We start from the raw sequence: 17,680 nt of genomic DNA, 5'->3' as shown, positions 1-17,680 counted from the left end.
ATTACCACAATTTTAATGAATGTATTTAGATATGGTCGGATTAAGAAATTAAATAATGATAGACGTTTGAATATAAAATTGAAAATCTTTAATCGAATAATTATTACTTCCTTGCTATTAAATTTTTCGTTGACATTTAAAAATTTTCCGGTCATATCCGAAGTAGATATATACTTTGTTGTTTTTGTAATAGAAGAAAATAAAAAGAAAAAAGAATGCACACACTTTGCAGATCATTTTTGTGCTTATGCTACATGCAGATATCGAAGGTACGATAGGATAAATCCAATTTTCTAGGATATCGAGCTATATATAAAGAACCTATTTACATCCTCGCAGAATATAATATCGCAGGAATATATCGGCTATGGCCTTTCGAGCAAGCAATAGATATATGCTCTTAAAATTGACGCTCTATGTATATATCGTCGTGTGACACGAGATGATAAAAATTTTCTATATCACAAAACTAGTTACGATCGATGTTATTGTCATCGATTTGGCTCGAGGCATTAATATCCACAGCTTCTATATACTTTTGTCTTTTTTGAGAATATTATTCTCTCGTCATTTTTTTCCAACAATGAATTCAAAGAGAATTAATTAAAATTTCTATTTTACATTACACATTATTTCTTATTTTTCAACGATTATATATATATATATATATATATATATATATATATATATATACCAACTCGCTTACGTATCATTCGCTCTGATTATTCGTTTGTCCTCGCTCGTGTATTCCAGCTCAGAAGCAAAGCGGTTGGCCGTATGTATTGTATTCATGTGTGTGCGTGTCTGCCGTAAGCAAGATTGTTTACTATCCATGCAAACATTTGAGAGACAAGCGAGCATGCAACGCGGTAAAGCGTCAAATACAATTAACACCTTGCCGTTGCTTATTCCTTTCGCGAACTTACAATTAGCGAAGCAGTGTTTGCGATTTTACCTGTTCCAAACTTTTGACGAATTTTTCGAACTGTATTAACAAAAGCGTCGTTACGTATATCATTCCCATTCTAATAATATTCAATAATTTATACGTACCTATAAATCGTTGTAATGAAAAGTTTCCAAGCAGTCGCAAAAATTGTTACGTTTTTTTTAAAATCGAGTCTTTTTAGACTTGCAGTGTTTCGAACTTGGCTTGTAATTTTACGATCTGGAAAAAGAAGAAAGAAAAAGAAAAGATTGATTAGCCTAAAAAGTCTCGGATAAGAGTAATTGATTTTTAAAATTACTAAGGAATTTTTAGCCCCTCCTTGTATTTGCATCGAATCGAAATTAAATCGAAATGGGAGATTGTACCATTCTGAAGTATTTGCAATTACTTCTATAATACATAGTCTACTACGTACATATGTATTTAGCTATCTGTGTACTGTTCGATTTCTCAAGCGCGAAGCTGTTTCAACGAATCATCTCGGTGTAACGCGAAGCTTTTAGGCAAATAATGAGGTCGATCCCTTGCAAATGTTCGTGCCATTGTGTACGTCTATAGATGCGTGTAAATATCCTGAAGAAGTGGAAGTAAAAGGTTTCCGTGGAACATTACACACGCGGTCGTTTATCATTGGAGTACATATACATAGTAGATATATATAATATACACATACGTAATACGTACATACGATATGGAGTTTATATGTATGCATGTATGTGTATATACACGTAGGTACATGTACACGTTATCAGAATTATTTGGAAAAGAAGGATAAAGCTACAGGAACATTTGTTAAAATGTCTGCACTCACATATGTGTATATATATATATATATATATATATATATGTGTGTATATATATATATATATATTATATATATATCGCATTTATGTGTATATACGATATATATTCGAGCTTAAATATTAGATTTTATCGTATAAATAATATTATTGATCGATTGAGCTCGAGAGTTTACGTTTTATCGGCAGACAAAATTTTTTTTCCCTATGCGTGTGTGCGCGCGCGAGCGTGTTTTTATTTCACACGATCGTCCTTCATCCATTTAGTTCCATCACGCGTGATTAAATACCAAGGTAACTTTTGCTCTCCGATATTTGACTTTCCTAGACCCTTTCGACGAACCCCGAGAAATCCAATTAGCCCGTGAAACGTGTCATTTTTGGAGCGACGAATAAAATAACGGGAAAAAGTATAACGGCTATTATAAATTCGTATGGTGCATAAATTCGCTCGCGGCCGTGTTGAAACGTATTAACTTTGGAAACTCCACAGCGATTTGCATTTTGTACGTTCGTTTCGCTAAAAATTTTTTTAGATAGAAAATCGATGCTTATTTCCTCGTAGATGTATTTTTTACGAGCAATTTGTTTTAATGAAAGAAATCGTATTGGACAAATGTTCTCAGGTAATTTTAAAAATCAATCATTCTTCGTCGAGACTTTTTAGATTTATGTTTTTTTTATTTTTCCGATTATAAAACTAAGCCTAATTACAAGTTTAAAAAGTTTCAAGAAAAGTTTCTAATTGATTTTTAAACTCACCTAAGAACTTTTCGTCCATTCTCTATCAAAGTGAAACGTAATGGATTTCTCTGCGTTTTACTTTGGATCTTCGTAAATGCAAACTTTACTTATTTACGTTCCTTTTCTTTTTATTTCCCCTTCTTCGTTGAAAGAAACAATGTTCGAAGATCAGCGTCGTATCGATTAGTTGAAGCGTTCGGAAAATCTCTACGTGAGAGTAATGGATTTGAGTATAATCGGTGGCAATCGATTTGAACGATGCGACCGTATACTTCTTTGAAAACGATCGTTCGATTGGTAGAAAGCTTTCTCAGGAGCCACAGTTACGAGGTGATGTACGATCGAGTGCGGAGACGAACAAAAGGGGAAGAAGAGCGAATGGAGGAGGGTGTTGGCGAAGGAAGCAAATTGATGGAAAGGACTTATTAGACTTTGAGAGAACCCGCTGTGAGCTGGAAGGGCTTTATATGGGTAGAAAGGTACGATGGAGGAGAGACGCTATCGTGATCCGCGTTGTCTCGATTGGACGACGATCGACACGGTCCTATCGTAAGGTCGTATCGTTGACTCTCCTTTTGTAATGACGCGGTCTGACCTTTTGCTTTGTATTAGCTACGTCTCACGAAATATATCGTGACATTGATATTGCGTTTCCGTGTGGAACGAAAAATTAGAGAACAAAGTTCGACGATCCCTTATTTTATTTCGGATAAAATGGAAAAGGTAAAATAAGTTCGTGTGGGAAGATATAAAAAGCAATAGGAGACTCTAAAACTAAAGATAGTACGACGGAGAGATGGTTTTATAGAGAATTTTAAAAATAGTTCATTACTACATAGACAGTTTTTGAAAAGTGATCTTTTTTTTCTTTTTTCTTTCTTTCTTTTTTTTCCATCGGAAAGACAAACAGAGTTCAATGAAAAGAGGTCGAATTAATGTTCTTTTCTTGTCAATTCTCGTAGCGTCTAACGTAGTATAGCATGAGTTTTCCTTCTAATATTTATTACGATAACGGTGAAAGTGTTTCATTTGGGGAACCAAAGCAAGCATAGAGGCGGGTGGTTCATCTCGGGTATTACTCATCGGAACTTCCTGCTGTATAATGATACAATGGCTAGCCAGCAGCAGCAGCCGGTACATGTTGCAGCAACGTTACGAAGTACGGAAACATTCACTAAAGCGTCAAATTCTCTGTGCGAGACTTCCATTATCAATTATGTTTCAATACGTAACCTCGAATAAGAATTATTTCGGAATTTGTCAGTAGAGGGAAAAACAATTGTTGATTCGACGTTCGACTTTCTTTCTGTTGATTTTTCGCATTAGTATTTTCACATCGATTTCATCGTAGAGAGAACCAAAAGCTGCATAGAATCGACGAGAGACGTGGTTGTTACTCGTTGCGTTTTCCAATTGGCAGTAGTGTTGACTCGTACTAGTCAGACGCAACTCATTCGACGAGATCGTTCGATGATGGATGCGGAATGGGAGAGGAACCAGAATAGGGAAGGCAGGATTAACTGCGAAAATGGAAAGGATTTACATGTACCTATTGGTATATCGATTTGTCTGTCGACTCGACTTTTTCAAATGAATCATTTTTTTTTATTGGAATGTTAGATAATACAAATGTTACGAAAGCATTGAAAATATTTGCTTCTCTCTCTCTCTCTCTCTCTCTCTCTTTTTTACGTATTTTTTTTTCAAAATTGCTAGTAAAAATATATTTACAAGGGGAATATATGAATAGACGGTATACATTGTGATTTAACATCGCAAATAAAATCTAGTATTCTATTCATTGGTAATATAAAAGCCTCGCGTAATGAAAGAGTTACGTGATCACGTTTACTCTAGACGAGTTTAGAAGTCCTTTACGAACGTCCATTTCCGTGTATAAAAAGTTTAAAGAACCTTAGCTGGCACGTATACATATGTATGCTTTCGTGCTGCTACAATCAATGTTGCACAATTATACGGCTGAAAACTTAGTTAAGGTATTTGAAAGGTCTCTTGTCGGTGGTAGCCATGTTTGAATATATCGACCGGAAGTAGAAACTTCCGTTGACGATGATAACTAAAAAGTGAGAGAAAGCATTCTGAAATCACTTTCCGTTTAACTCACAACCATTCGTGACAGCTTACTGACGTAGAGGTTATTTGCATTCGACGCTTCTCCTACCACGATCATATACATATATCTAGGAACCCCTATATGGTGAATCTCCACGCGCCATTTTGAACGACCCGTCTCCGGTTGTTCCGTCGGAGTTGAGCGTTGGTAGACAACTGGAATATTGCATGTTATATATGGAGCGTCTCTTCTGCTATAAACAATAGAAGAAGAAAGAAAAAAATATAAAAAAAAGTGCAGGCAAGTTGATGTATGCGAGCTGCTGATAAAGAATAAAAGAATCGTTTTTCATATTGTTTTTTGAACGAACTTGTCTTCGAATAATTTCAGAATCTCATATAGTATGATACATGATAAACATATGAAAAGAAATAGAGAATAAAAATGATATGAAGGACGATATCTATAAACGGATAGAATATAATTTGTTGTAATTTATATGCATGGGTAATGAGTTTATGCAATAATTACTTAACTTGGATAGTTCACAATAGAGATTATCGATTAACGTAGGAATTTCCGTAATGGGAATTCTCGTAGCCCTTGAGGAATACTTAAATGCTTTTCTTATTTAGGTAACTAATTTCATTTGCATTATACTATAAATATAATACATATAGGGCGCAGGTAATGCGACATCTATAACGAACGATGTTACAATATTCATTACTAGGCCGATCGTATTGTTTTTAATTTTATTCCCATTTATATCGTCAGCTATGCTAGAATAAGATTAACGAGCATAGTTACAGAGGACCTGATCGGCTTGGATTCAAATCTATTGATGATGTCACGTAATAGTCATTTTTTATTTTAATTGACCCATTAACGTAAGAGAAGTTCAGAACCGTTTCTCTCTCTCTCTCTTTCTCTTTGATTCTTTGATTTTCTAGTTCGATTTTCACGAAAGATCGATATTACGATCGATGTTTCAACATTACTCATTTTACCCTTTTCATTTCTCGTTTCGTCTTGATGGCTCGTTAGCGTTAACTGCCCCCAAAATGGATTTTGCAGATTTCACCCATGGCACATCGTAGTTACTAACACAATTTCCGTAACATGGTTCACGTAACAGCGATTTGTGCTCTTGGCAATATTGCCGAAATATCTTGCTGTAGATTCAAGACCGTCCCGATAAGCCAACCAATTTTGTCGTTAATTGTTACGATAGACTTCTATGAATCTTTTTTTTTTTATATTTTTCTTCTTTTTTAAACGCATTGATACGTAATTTTTATTATATACATTTTTCTTCACTATCTGATTGGAAACGTGCAATTAGCGTTAATTTGTCGAAAATTTTACTGACAGAACACTTACTGCATGACAGTAAAATTTGTTACCCTCATTGTACTTTCTGTACAATGACAGAACTATAGAAGATAAGAGATAGCAAACGCCTTTACCCAGCATCCACCATTAATTGAGTTATATAAGATTAGAGAACTTACAATGGAATTAACTACGGCATGGTCTAGATGGTAATCTCCTCTGTCGTTAGCCACAACCTCGAAATTTCCGTGGATATGGCGTTGGTTACCCAAATGTATTTTTACAATTTGTTAGTATACGTAAAGAATCTTTGTTGATACAAAGCGATAGTATTTATATGAGAAGTTCGATCAAAGAAAATTTTTATATAAAAGAAAATTAATTATATGAAAGAAATAAAGAGACGGATTATTTGAAAAGTATTTAGTTTATCAAATAAAATTATTACGTCTTAAAATCTATATCGTATATCAATACTTCTGTTTCAAAAGAAATTTAATAAACATTATTGTGTAATTTATTTTGCTTTGTTTCGTTTATATGGAAAGCGTGAGAAAAGAATGGTAAAAAAACATGGTTTTTCAAAAGGTAAGCTACGTGTGTAGAACATTGTGAAAAAAATACGTTACCATTGAAACAAATATTTTTTCTATATTATTTTTTTTATCTCACATACGCCGTATAACTCTTGATTTTCATGAGAGATAGATTAAGGTCGGTTTTTAACAATAAAACAGAAATCCTCTCGATTCGTACGCAACTGTGATGCATTACGAGTTTAAATCGATGTTAATTAATTCGATGGTCGGATTGAATAAAGTTGATCCCTCTGTATCGATTTTGTCATTAATTCATTAATAACCAAATATAGTCTTTCGATCAATACAGGAAACGAAGCTAATTTTTAAAATCTGTCGTGTCGATAATAAAATTCTATTAGTTCGATTGTTTTCGAAATATTGATCGCACGTTGATCGAAGTTTGTCCATTTATTGTCAATTGGAAGCAAAGGCATCGATAATTTGATAAAGGAAAAGAAGTATACTCAGGTTGTTGTTATGATGTTCATGAATACGTTGCGATCGATCCATATTGGTCCATGCAACCAAATGTATTCTCTCAATCGATCGCTGCAACTGTTGCATTTAGAGCAAAGGAAAATGTCAAACGTAGGAGCAAATGATAATTGACACGAAACGAATAATGTAACCCCAAGGTTTATTGAGAAAACGTTTTCAAAGAGAACAAAGTCAAAGCGGATGTATATGTATGTATTTAGAAGAAGAGGATAAATAAGAGCTTATTTTCACATTAAAGTGTTATATTATTAAGCTCATATTTATGAATTAAAATATTTAAAACCTTCGTACTTTTTTATTCATCAGCTGTTCACTAATCGAATTATAGGTCCAAACGTTCAACCAGCTGTTACCGCGGATGAACCGGTGAACTTTTGACCTCGTCGACTGGTTTGATTTACAAAGTTTCTTGTATATTGCACTTCGAACGTAATTTTATCGACGATAATGTATTCTTGTCTTTCTGCTTCTCTCTCTCTCTCTCTCTCTCTCGTTTCGGTTTAACATTTTTTATATCACAATAAAAAACTAAAAGATAAGATAGAACTAGAGAAATATCACAAAAGATAACGATTCGGGCGAGGAGAGATAAAATATAATATAACGCGTTATTTGCCTTTTGGTTCCTTCACCGGAGACTTTTCACTCTACACCAAGATTCACTTAACTACGTTGAATTCGTACTGTGCTCCGTTGAATAAATTTAGTTTTCCGGCGTAATAGTGTTTCTACACGGAGGTATAAAATAATTTTATTTTTCGTCGACCTGATCCGAGAGAAATTCGATTTACATATATTTATAGGACTTTACCCTTAAATGTTCACGATGATATTTTATTTAATATTCGTACCTTCGAAAATAAAAAAAATGCACTGATCGACGTGTTACCTTTGTTTTACCTTAAATAGAATAATTATATTAATCAATATAATTAATAGATGGATCGTTTTACTTCTTATTAAAGAAGTCATACATTTATTCAAACATCTGCATGGATTACATGTTTAACCTTTTACATTTATTACTCATTAATGACATAACGACGATATATACCTTGCAGATTGCGGCGAAGTAGCATCCTGTTTCTTTGTTGGTGGCTGAACTTTTGACCTAATCGTGTCATTGCGGTCTTTCGTGCGTACTAGATAGAAACAGGATGGTATCGTGAAATATCAATGATACATCGATAATGTAACTTTGATTGTATCGTAAGCATGCTCTAATGGCCATTACAAAATTAGTACTCAGGTGTTACAGTAAAACCTTGCCTCGTTTTTATTACGTTTTCTTTTTTCAAAAGTATGTTCTTTCACGAAGATTAACGAGGAAATGTATAGATATCGTGTCTCGATAAATTCTTTTTCTAACACTCATTATTCAATATGATACAATACGAAATGAAATTTTATTGGACCTTTTGGCATTGTCCTTTGTGTTATTACCAGAATCATTATGATTGTGAGGGTTAAAAAACAACGATAAAGATTTCGTATTCTAATGAGTTTTAATTAGCTAATGCAATGAGTTCAACGAAGCTATTAAATATTTTGCATTATAAATTTATGTAAATCAACGGAATTATGTCTGGGTATACATCCAGCGATTATGAATATATTAAACAAAGTTTTTTTTTTCTCGTTGTAGCAGTAGAAAACAAAGCGTTTGTAATTAGTGTTAATTAAAAAGAAATATATAGCACCATATTTTACGAGAAGAATAAATTATTATGATTATGCCTGGTTAAGAATTTCAATGTTACGTCGTGATATCTCGCATAATAAGGAAAGCAGGTGTTTCTTGGTACAAAAGATATGACATAGAAATTTATAATGATGAATTCGTTTTAAACAGTTCATTTAAATAGAAAGTTATCTCTGACAAATTGATAAATCTGTTATTTCTAAGAACAAAGATAACGAACGCTTGTGTAAATAATCATTTCACGTTTCGTTAATAATTTATGTAAATCTAAATGAGATTAATAGCAATCAGTCATAACGATGATTTTATTATTGTTCTTTATATATCGAGAAATTCAAAATTCGATGATTTGATAGTTTCTTTTCTTTTTTTTCCCTTTCTTCCTTCTTTTTCTTTTTTTAATGTTTACTTAAAATTAATTTTTTCTCGTGATTTAGACACAAACCAGACATAATTATAACACATAATTGTATTATTTCTAATAATAGTAAAACTGAAATTGAGGTCGATAAAAATAATACGTAAATGCTCAACACGGTATGTTCTCATAACGTAAGGTATAAAACTTAACTGTCATTTCAGTTTGCGGATCTCTCTTGTGCATAGCTGTCAAGTGTTAGAGACATCGAAGTGCCTTTTGAGAGAGTACTTCGCATAGAAGACTTCTTGACATCAATTTTACGATCTTCTTCATCCGATCTTCAGGAGTGACAAACTTATCACGAATAGATGGGCAACTGCGAAATATGTAGGTCGAACATACTTTATTCTTTCTCCGGTTTGTTTTTCTAGGCATATATCGAGCCTGCTCACTGAAGAGTGATACACGAATGTAAACAATCGCCACATTTATTTTTACCTTTCCTTTGCGAACCATTTTTATGTACGCAGGAGGTACAAACCTTTTCGTTCGCTTTTCGAAATAGAACGTTTCATTTTATAGGAATGATTCGAAATATTTCGATGTAAATTAAGTGGTAACATTTTGCCAGAAATAATTTTTTATGCAAAAAAGAAAGGAAAAGTAAAAAAGGAAACATCTACATATACGTTCTATGATATATGAATCGTATGTTATTGTTATAACGCTTGACTATGTGCAAAACGAAATATTAATATACGTTTGCGCATGAGAATTATTTGTTTTATCAGCTAGTTTACGATATAGATACGTAAACAAAAAATTTATATTTCTTTTGAGGGAGAAGAATTTGGAAAATAAACAAAATTTTTGAAATAACGAAATAATTCGCTAATCGTGATTCTTTGTGTAGACACATATTGCGCTATAATATTCATGGAAACGAGTAATTTCACAAGCCGATATAAGGATTACATTATAATCTCTGTAACATACGATAGTTCCATATGAGTTTCTAATTCATTATTCCATCGTTAAGTTCTTAACTAAACTTTGAAATAATGTGAGTAGCTTAATCAAATATTGACCTCTCAGGCGATCAATCTAAAACAATCTCAACTAGTAATACAAACGTTTGATTGTTATTCGAGATGATTGGTTCGTGCACTTTCGTCGCTAAACATAGAAATGCATAGGAGATTCGACTGATCGTTCGATTTGAAATGATAAACATAGAATCGATTAAGTAATCGTCATTATATCGATGATAACACATTCGATCTTTAATCTCAAGGATAACAAAGTAAAAAAAGAATATATCATTCTTTTCTCATAGCTAATGATAGTGTCGTTATTGTGTCAAATCTTGTCAGTGTCGACGAGAAAGTCAGAAAGCCTGCTGTAAGGTAATTCTTCATTCACAGATACACACACATACGTATACTTACACGCCTACACTTTGTATGTTCTTTTAAAGATAATACTGTTGATATAGAGTCTACTTTTAGTTTCGTTCTACTCTCGTTTCTGAGTTTTTCATTTCCCAAATGGAAATTGATGCTCGTTCATTCTCGTTTCGTTTAACAAAGATACCATATGTATACGTTATCGGAATTGAATTTAAGCGAAAATTCATTTCTTGGTTATATTACGTGATTATTATCGATTATTACAGGTACATATATATATATATATATATATATATACATATATATGTAACTATTATATAATATATTGTTATGCTTGATAGACATCGATTGTAACAGACGTCGGTCGAGGGTAAACGTGTGGAAGATTGAGTGGATGAGAAGAAAAACTCTTAACTCGCAGAAATGTGACATGCTTGATGATACTTATTTGATACTATACGCACTGCTTTTCTAGTTGAACGATATAAAAAAAGTCTCTTTTTTCCTCAGTTCTTTCGATAAGTTATTAAGTTCAATCATTTCTAGAAAAGTTGCTTGCTTTTGATCGAACTTGTGGATTTACTTGCATTTGATCGTTATGCGCTTTCAAAGGATAGTGATAAAAGATTTTTTTTTCTTTTTTACGAATAATTATTCCACGATGCACCCGCAAAAACTTTTTCACGATAATTACGCTCTTCTTTAATCATGAAGTATATAATATCGAAAGATCGTATCTTCGCATTACACTTTTACTTTTAATTTATATAAGTCTCAAATTTATTTACTTGCAAGTTTAACTTACTTTTTGCTGAATCCTTATTCAGATAAAAGTTTCTTCTTCTTCTTCTTCCTTCATTATATCTCGGAATTGTTCGATGTAAATTAAACTTCTAATCGATCGTATATTAAAAGAACGGATAGAATTTGACAGAATTTCAATAAAAGTTTAATTTTAATTTGTATCGTTTCTACATTAAATTTAAATATTGGAAGTTGGATTTATAATCTTATATCGTATCATAAATTTTTTCAATTGACGCGTATAGATTAATCGGATCTTCGGGATTGATTAAATGGGATTTACGTCGATATTTCGAACGTCTCGATTTTTCAAAGAATTTCTTTTGAAATATTGTAAAAGCTTCAAAAGCGTTATCATCTCAGAAGATGTTTATAAAAAAGATGGAATAAGAAGTGATAGTGTATGACAAAAGAATTCATATTGCATCGAAATAGCAAAAGATAAATCGTTGGTAAGTTGAAAGCATGTCAGTATTATCCAGATATCTTCGTGTGTATGTATTTCTTCTATCTTGTCTCTTTGTTCCATTGTTGCTATTTTAATATTTTTTAAAGGACGAGAGTATCGCATACTTCGTCTTGTGAATACTAAAGTGACGTGATCTTTGTGACAATCTAGATCATAGCAAGCATGTTGCGGGATTTCCTTTTTCAAAAGTTGCTCTCATGCAATAATATGCACGAGAGTTTGTCTATTGACACTCGACGAAGTATCAGCATTTTCAAATTATTCCATTCTTATCGTCGTCTGTCACACTTTTCAAATATAAAAAAAAAACTATTTTTCATTTTATGGTTTGACTTGATTCTTTGTGTGAACTAATTTTCATTTTCGTATTTAAAAAAAGATTATACAATTCAATACTAGTAATAATATATTTATATCGATATATAGTTACAATATATTTGTTATAACTTATATTAGTATAAATACACTTTCTTCTACAAATAATACTTTACTGTACTAGAACTGTGTATAGTTATATACATTAAGTAATAATTTATACCTCGCGATTATTAATCTTTGAATAAAAATTAAGTTTATTTTATTTTAGAAAACGCAATAATATTGAAAGCATACATATATATCTATGATCGTTTTGACTTCAAAGTTGACAGAATTATTCTAAAGAATTAACGAATCTCACTTTGTATCATGTTTGACATATCAATGGACGAATTTTTGTCAAAGAAACGAATGATGGTGAAGTACGATTTTGTTGTTTTCATTTAAATCGAAGTGTGCTACGGATAACGATTGTTAACAAAACGAGCACAGTTCGTAACAAAGACAATAGTAAATTTACTCTTCAGAGTACTACTTTTTTGTTTGTTTTTTGTCAAGCGTGTGTACTATAGGTTTAAATTGGTACTGCTAGTTGTATTTCTTGCGTTTCTTGTTTCAGCTACCATCGACTTTTCGCTCGTTCGTTACCATCGTTTGTATTTCACGGTAATTACCTAGTGCTATTCGAAACAATCCTACTTCTTTCTTTAAAGCCATTAAAGTCTTTTTCCTTCTATTTGAAATTACGACTTCTTCGAGGAACTATATCTTTCTCGACTTTATCAAAATATAAAATCTTTTATAGCTTTATTTAATTATTAATTTTAAACGATATCAAGAGTCTTACTTCACGTTATTTAATATTTTCAAAAGCTGCAAATAATTACCTGAGATTTCTTCGATTCTAATGATCGAGATTTTCTTACTCGATATTTATCATAGCGTTTTTGCTTCCCGACTGTGAGAAGAGAGAAGCGAAGTACGTAAGTTCTAAGTAGGGCAACCTCTCTCTCTCTCTCTCTGTGCGGTGATAACAAATCGACGCATCCAGAAGTTGGCGCGTTCGCTGCATTAACGTGAAAGCCCGATATTTCACGTTTCTGTCTTTGACCTTTCCAGTATCGTTAGTAAGAATTTTTGTCTTTTTCACATATATCGATATAAAAGAATGGAAAGAAAAAAAAAAGAGATCGATTAGAAACAATTAGAAATCGTAACATTGAAAATTTATCCTTTCTAAAATAATAATATATTTAATAGTAGAAATAATATAATAATAAATTTGGGGAAAGCATCGTCGTATGGTATCACGGACGATCAATGTGAGTTTGATATAATCGAATATGTCAAAACGGTTGTAATTAAATTCGACGCTTTTATCTTCTCTTTGATCTATTAATTAATTTGCCATCATAATTATAAAAGCAGCTCCATTATTCGCTCGTCGTTGAACGACAATGACAAAGTTCTACGTGATGATATTGTCAAGGAAACTTCCCTCAAATTTTTATGCATGTTTCGGATAATTCGAATCGTGCTACTTCGGAGCATACCTTTAACGCATCCATGGATATAATTAATGAGTAAAGTGCATTTTAGTTTCAAATTTTAATATAGTACATAGTTATCGTTCCTTCTGATCGTGATATTATATAACATAGTAACAGTAAGAAGAAAGTTCTTTTTTTATATTTTGCATATCATTAAATATATTTTTCTATATATCCATGAGAATCGAATTTTATTACTCTAAAAAAGTTTTATTTAATAAAACTCTTTTTTTATTTTTTTATTATTATTTTTTTTTATACAGATATTAAGGAAACTTCGTAGAGTTGTGTACTTTATTTTTTAAAAAAAGTTATATTTTACAATATGTTTTGTGATACTTGCTTATAAGATGATATACGATAAATTAATAAACTTTAAGAATTTTTTAAGAAGTCTGCTTCGAGGAAAAATACTTTGTCTACGAACTGTTAGGAGAGGAAGGAACGGGATAATAAATGAGTTTGGCTGATGCTGTAAAGCTGAAATGGAGATTCGATGTTCACGGGTAAAATAAATTGCATGGGGAATACGCTCATTCTTTTTCATTTACAATTACAGCCATACATTTCGACCGTTGTTTCCTTGAAACGTCTACTTCGGATGATCGTTAATTCGTTGAAAATGATATAGTTACTTTTCATACATACATACATACATACATACATATATATATATGTATGTATATATATAGATGTATATAGTTTTCATATCGTTGCTCATTTTGAGATAGTTTAAAATGAAATTTCTTGTTTTTATTTTTGACCGTGCATTTAAATTTTTTAATATCTTCATACGAAGCGCGACCCAGATTCATAGAAACAAGTCGACGGAAGTTCATTGTTTCGATTGTTCACTGCAGAGAGTCGTAGTCGTTAGAAGCAAGATCCCTTGATACTCGGTCGAGCTGAAGCTTTAGTTTTTGAAAGATTAAGAGAGGTACTTCTAATGGTACTTTTCTTGAGCATATTTAGTAAGACGATATGAACGTCTTCAAACACTGACTTTAGATTGCGTTCTCGTCGTTTATATAAATTATAGAAAGGATTTCTCGTTGAAGGAACCTTTAGTTTACTGACGTTTCAAGTAATTTAACGAAATTTCCTGTATTTCGTTTGACATCAATATCATCTTCTATTCTCGAGAAACTATGATATTACTTACGGTAGATAGATATCATTTCCTTCCTGAATTATAGACGAAGTATAAGTCATACGGTACTAATAAATATCATCTATGACGTTCGTGGGTGTTTCAAATTTCGATGGACGACGTAAACTTCTCCCTTTGTCTACATTGACGTCAATGTGAATTAAGTTTCTTAAGTGATGCGTTAGAACAAAGTTTGTGGTATATTCAATTACAAAATATCCGTTGTGGTTGAATGATTTTAGTTGGTAATCAAACTCGCTAAAATGTCAAGTAAGTTTCCTTCGTAGATACGTCGCAGAAAATCGAATATTGAACTTGACCGAGCAATTAGCATATCTATTCATTTTTTAGTGGTTAGACATGGAAACAAAAGTAATCGTCGAACTTTCGTGTCCTTTTTTTTTTTCTTTTTCTTTTCCTTTTCTCGATCGTTACAACTTTCCTAGCTTTATTTCCAACATAACGAGAGCGTCAAGGGAATTAACGATGTCCTTCGAAGGAGAGCCACTTTCCTTTAATTTTAACTTTGGTCTTCCTCGCTAAATCGTTCTCGCCCAGATACTCTTTGAAAAATCGTTGGTAGCTCGTTGGTAACAGCGTGAACGAGGCTTGCCAGTGCAAATTAACTCTTCTCTCGAAGGCCTCTTAGAATGGAAAAGACGGCGTTGAAGTGCTGGTAGGCGTTCTTACGGCCTGTTGTTTCATTTAATTTGCGAAACCTCATTATCGTGAGCATAATTTAATAGCATGCGGAAACTCATTGAAGACACGATCACGCGTCACTGTCGCTTTTCTTTTACCGCTTCTCTTGGGAGGGATTAAGCAAGGGAAGGAAATAGGAGAAGGAAAGTTAGAAAAGTCGTAGCGTGGGGAAGAGCTCGAATAAATTTATTCCATGATCCCGGTGAAAAAGTACAGAAAAAAAGTTCTTGGAATCGAAGAACTTTGATGTTTATGTATGTACATATTTCTTTTGAAATTTATTTACATGAGTCATCGGGTATGTCACGTATCATGTATTGACGCGATAAACATTGAAGACTAGGTCGAACGTATTTGTGTATATACATAGATACGTCTTACTTAGTTAAATCGACCTTGCTTTTACGTTACAATTCAGTCTGTCTTTGGATCGCCGAGAGTGATGAAGTGAAGCATTTCTGTTCTATCGCAAAAGTCGTCACATATTTGAAGTAAGTAATATGTTTCTTATAATTTACAGCCTCCGAATCTAATCCGTAGACAACGCAAGCGTCGTAAGTACGTACGATATAATAAATATCGATCGGGGATGGGAGAGAACTCGCAGCTTCGAACCCCTTTGCCAGCCGTTCCTCCAGATTTATTATTACACGATATACCACGTGTGCGCTCGGAACTTATCGCGACGTATCGACATGTCGACAAATTTATTGCCAATGTAATATCTCCGTTTAGATGCAATTTGGATATTACATCTCGAGAAATGATACTCAAATATCGAATGATCATCGACGTATAATAATTTAACTTATGCAGATAAATGTATTGCGAATATTATTTAGCGAAAGCAGACGATAGAAATATTTCTTTGCGTAAATATTGCCGATTTAATTTCGTTCGATCACGTTTCTTTGTTCGTAAGAAATGAAAATCGAATATTCGATTTTAGTGAATTTAGTACGTAATAGTGGCAGAATGAAAGAGTAGAAGAAAAGTCTAGTTTCTCGGATATTTCCTCGTGAAAGGAGAAAAACCTTCGATGAATCGTAGTAGCTTTGTACGCTCAACGAAAGTGTCGAGAGTACATCAGCAGGGAAGCAGTCTTATATCCGGCTAGCTTTTTCTACCGGTAATAGGAAGCTATCGAGTCTTCAATCTTTCAAGATCGTATCTTATCCATTATCTCTTTTTAGTAGTCATCGAACGATTTCCACGGCGAGAGAATCAAATCAGACAGATATTACTGAAAGGAATTCTTCGCTATAGTAACGTAATAAATTAGATCGTAATGAGAGCGAGCATCCCGTTGGATTTTTCAAATATTTGGCGATGAAAGCAATGCAAGATGGATTTAAATAGAAATGAATCTCGAGTAAATCTCTTCACGGCTTCTACGAATCCGATCGATAATCCTCTTTTCGCTCGTAGGTTACGCGAAAAAAAAAAACAAGAAATAAAGAAAAAGAAAATGTTGATCGTCATTGAAGGACGTTCGATACGTTGTAGTGTATTTGTTGTTATGCACGAAGAAAACTTTTTTCTATAAGTGATTGTATCTCGTCGATAACGAAATAAACGAAATAAACAAAGAGAGATGAAGGAGAAGAGGAGGCTAAAATAGACGGAAAATTATTACAATCGGCCGTGTTCCTTTTCAGAGACCTAGTTAATTTTCAATCTCCTTTGTCTTTCGTTTCTCGACGATTCTTCCGGTTCTGGGTGATGTATATCAATGAAGCCTGTTGATTGCTTCTTTCTCAGATTCGCATCGAGGTAATAACATTCGCGTGTCTAGATTCGTTGCATTTACATACCGATCGATCATTTCTACCGATCGTTTTGTAATTTCACGTTATTATTTGTCCTTTTACTTTTTTTTCCTCGTTTTCATAATAAGCATTTCACGAATGGTTTCCTCGTTAATAAATATCCGTTAACAAAATGAACAATAATTCCGCTTTTATTTGATATGTACATACCTTATCGATTATACGTCGAGTAACTAAATATAACTTCGTCGAACGAAAATTCACGTTCCGAGCGGTGACTCTTTGACAGGAAAATTGATTTTTTTTTCTTTGATACTCTTTGATTTCTTTTTCTCGTTTAAACTTGAAAAAAATTAGAAGAATTTTAGAGGTTGCCGTTTTTATCTTTTTCTAGCTTTTACGGGAAGAAGAAATTTGTAACGGAAGCAAAATCGTTTCCATTAAAGTGGATGCCGTCGTAAGCGC

At 32.9% G+C, this 17,680-nt stretch overlaps 1 protein-coding gene across 4 annotated transcripts in view; it reads left to right on the top strand.

Annotated features, from left to right (window-relative positions):
* Window positions 1–17,680, top strand: part of LOC127064768 (protein qui-1) — a 52,331-nt gene that overhangs the window by 3,512 nt on the left and 31,139 nt on the right. Inside the window, exon 2 of one of the 4 annotated variants that reach the window (XM_050996331.1) lies at window positions 9,266–9,431. The exons of 2 other annotated variants lie outside the window; for them this stretch is intronic. The gene's annotated coding sequence lies outside the window, so the exon portion shown is untranslated. Of the gene's footprint in view, window positions 1–9,265; window positions 9,432–15,242; window positions 15,938–17,680 lie in introns of those variants that run through there. One more of the 4 variants, XM_050996340.1, reaches the window with a different exon arrangement.

Source organism: Vespula vulgaris, chromosome 1 (genome assembly GCF_905475345.1).
Source record: "Vespula vulgaris chromosome 1, iyVesVulg1.1, whole genome shotgun sequence".
In the NCBI taxonomy this organism is placed as follows: Eukaryota; Metazoa; Arthropoda; class Insecta; order Hymenoptera; family Vespidae; genus Vespula; species Vespula vulgaris.
The sequence above is the reverse complement of the archived record's forward strand: the minus strand, read 5'-3'. Positions and strand labels throughout refer to the sequence as shown.